We start from the raw sequence: 6371 nt of genomic DNA on the forward strand, positions 1-6371 counted from the left end.
AAGTGGGGAAGTAAGTCGTTGCGTGTGGAATGCGGCAAAACCTGCATAAACACAAAAAACGGCCAACCTTCACGCAGGTCAGTTGTAAAATTGGGTCATCCCACTAAATGAAAGTGCCGGTCCTACCCGTACAAATCATGATAGAGGAAACCGAACTAACCTATTGACAACCGCGCGTCGAACGGTTAATTTATTCAAAACACTGATATGCCGGTTTTCACCTCATAAATAAGTGTGAAGAAATCGTTGCGTGTGGACGGCGGCAAAACCCGCGTAAGCACAAAAAACAGATGAGGACAACCTTCACGTAGGTCAGTTATAGGTGAAGTTCAGTCATCCCACTAAATGAAAGTGCCGGTCCTAACCGCACAAATCATGATAGAGGAAACCGAACTAACCTATTGACAACCGCGCGTCGAACGGTTAACTTATTCAAAACACTGATATGCTGGTATTCACCGCATAAATAAGTGTGAAACGTCGTTGCGTGTGGACGGCGGCAAAACCCGCATAAACACAAAAAACGGCAAACCTTCACGCAGGTCAGTTATAGGTGAAGATCGGTCATCCCACTAAATGAAAGTGACGGTCCTACCCGCACAATCATGATAGAGGAAACTGAACACTAACCTATTGACAACCGCGCGTCGAACGGTTAACTTGTTCAAAACACTTGGAAAATTGCTAAGTTAAAGTATGCACGAGCGAATCATATATTGTTTATGCGGCAAAACAAGTGCCAAATTAAGCTATAATATGCATGAGCAAGTCATATAACGTTTATAAAGCAACTCATCCAGTGAAAGTGGCGGTCCTACCCGCACAAAGATTTATATTCCATAAAAATTCAAAGTATTACAAGAATGGCCGGGTATCTACCCGCCTACAAGAATATAAATCTATACAAAGACGTAAATCTATCCTAACAGTGGGAAGGGATTTAAAAGATCAAGCTTCAGGGCCACTCCTTCCGAACCCACTTGTACCCGCACCATCAGTTGGCTGTGGCGGTCCAAGGAAGGTCTTGAGAATGGTTAGCCCATCATCAGCAGCAGCAACTTCGTTCACCTTCTCCACCACCGGGTGCGGGAAGGCGGCATACTGGTTCACTGCTTGGTCATATACAGCTTCAGTATCCACATCATATAAAGGGAAGTTGGAAGGCGGGATGCCCTTCTCAACGAACCCTAGACCAAGCAGGAAGCCAGCCTTTTCCCCATCCTCATGAGAAGCGTTGAGGGCTGCGCTCATGGCATCGTCATATGATGTGTCCGTGAAGACCCGATGCACAACCTACAAAACAAAAATACCAAGTATCAAAACCGTTTCTAAGTACAAAGAAAAGCGTAAAGACGATATGAAGCTAAGCTTACCTGCGACAACGCTTCTCGTAGAAGCCATTCCTTGGTAACCAGAGCCTCCTGGAGGGCAGCTTGAGCTTGGTTACGGGCGCATTCGGCTTCACTTTTGTTAAGGTTAGCAAGCAACACTTCCTTAGCAGCAGCCTCTTCAACGCCCTTTAGCTTACGCTCAATATGGTCAAGCATACCCCTCTGGTCCAAGATCTCTTGAAGCTTCTTGGCGTCTTCCATGGCCAAGGCGTCATGAGCCTGCTGGAGCCTCTCAAGTTTGGCTCTGAGCTCCCCATTCTCGGCGCGCAGAGGCTCCGCAACAGCTTCAGCCTTGGTGGCCCTCTCGGTTGCGTTCCGCGCAGTTTCCTTATCCAACCGAAGTTGTTTGTTAACAGCTTGAGTAGCCTTGGAACGGGCCTCGAGACGGGCCTGAACTTCAACCTCAAGGGCCTTGAAGGCCTTCTCCTTCTCTGCAGAAACGGTGGAGAGTCTCCTGTTCTCCTCCCGGATAGCCCGCGCCTGAGCTACTTCTTGGATACGAGCCGCCTTTAACTTGTCGTTTTCACGACAAAGCAGCTAGACGCGCGGCTGCATCCGGGCAAGGAGAATTCGAAGCTCATTTGTCAGCCTACCATCCTGGTAGCTGGACATGGCTTCCCCCAACGCGCCACTTGGGGCCGCGTGACGCGCCCACTCGACGCATTCCACAGGCGTCCGAAGGGTTGTTCCCCGGCGGATGTTCCACCGTAGAACATACACCTCATTCGAATCCGACACTGCAAAAACAAGAAACAGTTAGGAAAAGATGAGATATAAAAAAAAAAAAGACAGCAGGCCAAAATAACCCTACGCACCTGTAGGGTCGATGACAGGCCTGTAGCCGCCAAACCCATCACCCGAACCTAACGGATATCCATCCAAGAGGTCAGGCAGATGGGAAGGAGGCAGAGATTGGCTAGAAGCCCCAAACATACCTGCTGAACCGGCCGGGGGCGAGGTGGTCACCGGTGCCGGAGGCACGGTTGAAGCCGCCGTCGTAGAAACCAACGGAGGTGAACTCACAACCGTGGTCGCCGCTGCGGAAGAGCCCGCAGAAAAACTCACCGCCGGCTCAGTGAAAGAATCAGTGAATATGGAACTGACAGCCGGCGGAGACGACGTCACAGTTGGAACAGTTGCCTCAACCGAGTGAGCAACTGAACCAACACTTGAAGCAGGCGCAGTCGCCTGGGTCATCGCCTCGGGTAGGTTGACCAAACCTACCGTCATGGGTCCAGAGGTGCTCCTCCCCGCTCCACCCTGGAATGCGGTTGCATCCACGCCTGCATGAAAACATATTTAAATATAATTGCGGAAAGATATGAAGTTAAAGTTAAAGTTTACACTTACGAGTCCTCTTGAGCTTGAAGGTGCGAATAGGCGGGGACGAACCCGATGGAGCCGGCCTCTTCACGCCGGTCACCGTCGTACTAGGCTGCCCGGAGGTGACAGCTGTCTCAACCTCCGGAACAGTGGTCTCATCACCACCAGGGTTCCCCGCCACCTCTTCACTCTCGGTCTCTGACTCTGACCGATTCCCCTGATCGGCAGTAGAGGCAACCTTCGCCTTACCCTTCCCGCCAGCAGCCTTCTTCTTCCGCGTGAAGAAAGGACCATCTGCGGATTCCTCATCAGAAGATGACAAAATTAGAGGAATTCCAGCAGAGGTTTGAGCATTGACAGGGCGAGGGTTAAATAACTCCTTACCTAGCCGCGTGGCGCTCAGAATCGGGTGGCCCGGCGGGTAGACCTCCACAAACCGATCCGCCGTTTGCTCCAAGATGGGCAACTCGTTCTCATCAAGAGCACGGGTACCCATCCGAGCGGGACCACCAGCTTCCCGCGGATGCAGGAGCGATTGTAGGTCGTTTCCCTCTGAAAACAAAAGAAAAACAGTTAGAAGAAAACTTTAAATCAGCAAAGAAGATGAAGCATACCGTAAGGGATAGAGTGCAAACCGTATTCAAGGACGATGGGAACCTGTGGCGCCTCCGCCCCAGCATCCTTCCACACCCGACTCATACCGAGCATCACCATCCCGGACTCCGCAAAGCGGTAAACCGGAGACTGAACCCGGGAAATCTTGGAGAACCATTTCGCCTCCTGGTAGTTAGAGGCGTGAAGGTTCGGGAGAGCTCTCCCCGTTCTTGAACGTCATTGCTATGGGGACAACGCGAGCGAAGATATAGAAGAACTCCCGCTTCCAAGACCGAAGACTGCGCTCGGTAGCGCAGATCCCCTTGATCCGAGTGACCAAGGTATACCACCCCTGGATGCACCTGCAGGAATAGAAGGTCATCAGGCGGTCGACATGGGGCTCCACGCCCAAAATGAGGCACACCCATTCAAATGGCGAACCTTAGCGATCGCCATTGGGTGCACATCCGTCAGATGTACACCGTGTCTCTCCAAAACACGGTATACAAACTTTGTCAATGGGAACCTGAGATTCCCATAGATGAAGAATGCAGCATACACCCCTATTTTGCCCTTGGGGGCATCGTACACCGTCTGGTGTGGCTCAGGAAACTCAGACTCGAAAGGCTCGAGCATGAACTTCCTGACGATGTACTGATATTGGTCGACGGGAAGAGCACACTGGCACTCACCAGCAGTACTCTTATCGTCCCTATCAGAAGTGGACGTCGGGTTCTCGGAATACACGTCCGACTCTTCAGCAGTAACTTCAAGATCATGAGAAGACATGTTGTGGAGGATGTAAAGAAGAACGATTTCAGGAGAATGCTCGACAGAAAAGTTAGAGTATTCGCCGGAAATCGTTTAGAAGAAGAGAGGTGAAACTGTGAGTTGAGATGCATCCTCTCCTCCCTTTATATACTCATCGCAATGAATGCGATGAATTTAATGCGGAAGAGAGAGGAAAACGCAGGTGCAATGAAACTATGACACGTGGAATATGCAAGCTGGCAACAACTGTTGACAGGACGCGTGCCGTAAACTTCGCGACCACGCGCCCGAAAATCGCGCCCACGCGCCTGAAAAAGCGTCTGGAATGACCATATACTGTCACGTCGCCATAACTTCCTGCACGTCCTGAAACTGTCAGAAGAAACCGTCGGATGACGTTTCAACAGTTTGGACTGTTCTTATCCTTTCACCAACTCTTCAAATTTCAAAAAGATTCAAAAAGATTCAAAAAAGATTCAAAAGTAAGCGGGACTATACCCCTTACCTTGGCAACCAAGTAACTATAAGACAGGTGCGAGTACAGTGTTAAGGCAAAACCCTTCACATACTTAGCACCTGCAGGGAATTGAAGCCAAGAATACCTCGGCAACCAAGTAACTATAAGACGGGTGCGGGTACAGTGTCAAGGCAAAACCCTTCACATACTTAGCACCCGCAGGGAATTGAAGCCAGGAATACCTTGGAAGTAAAGTAACTATAAGACGAGTGCGGGTACAGTGTCAAGGCGAAACCCTTCACATACCTAGCACTCCGCAGGGAATTGAAACCAAGAAGGATCTTCTGGGCCATGCTTGCGGAAACGGGAATAACATCCCCGCATAGCGGGAACGTCGAGAACTAGATTGTTTGAAGCTCCAAGATGGAATTGGTTGTTTAACATAATTGATCACTATGTTCAAAACTACCAAAACCTCATGGAGAATCTACACAAGTGGAACTCAACGCTTCTGACTTGCGAGGAGGTTACAGACCTACCCGCATCATACCCAAAGATCAAGCAGAAAAGTCGGGAATTTCTGCATGTGACATTAGGACTTCCGCGAGAAGAATCCCCATGGAAAACCTTAAAACTAAACCCTTTTCAAAACCCCTTGCTTAAGTCCAAAAGTTCACCTCACTTATTAACAATTCATGAGAAGAACATTGGACTGGGGGGACTTGAAGAGGTAGGTCCCAGCAGAGCCCAGTTGGACCCGAAAGACTCACCTCAAAGAGGGACGTCTGCGCAGTTGGACCCGCAAGACTCACCTTCAAGAGGGACGTCTGCGCAAAGACCAAACTCGCAAGACTCACCTCGAAGAGAGACGTCTGCGCAGAAACCAACTGGATCCGCAGGACCCACCATGCTCAGAGACGTGACGTCCTTACGCGCAGTACGCAAGCTGTTCCCGCAGGAAAAGCCTCCCAATGGTCGACGTACTCCGCCTGTTCCCGCAGCAACGGATACTAGCCATCAGGGAAGGCTAGCCGCGCAGCAAGGCTACACGCACAAGGCACTTAACTCTTAAATAATTCAGTAGTCACCTGAAAAAGGAGTGAGCAAGCCGGGAATACTCCCGCCCAAAGCCGGGAAAACTCCCGCCCAAATGAGCCAGTCCGTACGATACTGGAGGATCTTTTGTACTGTACCTGACGAGGTATGGACAAAAGATCTGACCAAAGCTGCGACAGCTCACTGACAACAGTACAACGAGCAGCATGCTCTATTACTTAATGTCACTATCAGCCGCTGCCTACTCACCAACCTGTCGTAGCACGTGCATAGCCTGCAGTTGGTGGAAAAGGAATAGTACACAGCCGGCCTGGTCACTATCAGCCGCTGCCTACCCACCAACCACCAGCATGACATGTGCGTAGCCCACAGTTGGCAGAACAGGAATACTATTCAGCCGGCTGTACCTGCTTGGAAACCTACCTTCGGCTATAAATACTCCAACACCTTGGAATGGTATGGACACATTATCTTATATCTCCATATATGATCTTATCTTCTCTAGCAATCTCTTAATACACACTTATATTCAAGAGCAATCTAGTCTGATTCTCACGCCGGAGGGTGGTCACAAGGAGGTACCCCCCCTTCTCAGTGACGAGCTCACGGTGTCTGTTTTGCAGGTCATCAGAAGAACCATCTTTGCCGGAACTAACCCTCGTGGGAAACATCTATTTAACCCCCAGATTATCCGTAATCTGCCCGGGGTCGATTAGTGTTTCTTCACGCTACCATCCATCGAAGAAAAAGGAGCAAACCTACGGAAAATAAAAAATAGG

This window comes from Bidens hawaiensis, unplaced genomic scaffold (genome assembly GCF_021521415.1).
Source record: "Bidens hawaiensis isolate Kalapana, Puna unplaced genomic scaffold, B.hawaiensis_p1.1 tig00035461_1, whole genome shotgun sequence".
NCBI lineage: Eukaryota > Viridiplantae > Streptophyta > Magnoliopsida > Asterales > Asteraceae > Bidens > Bidens hawaiensis.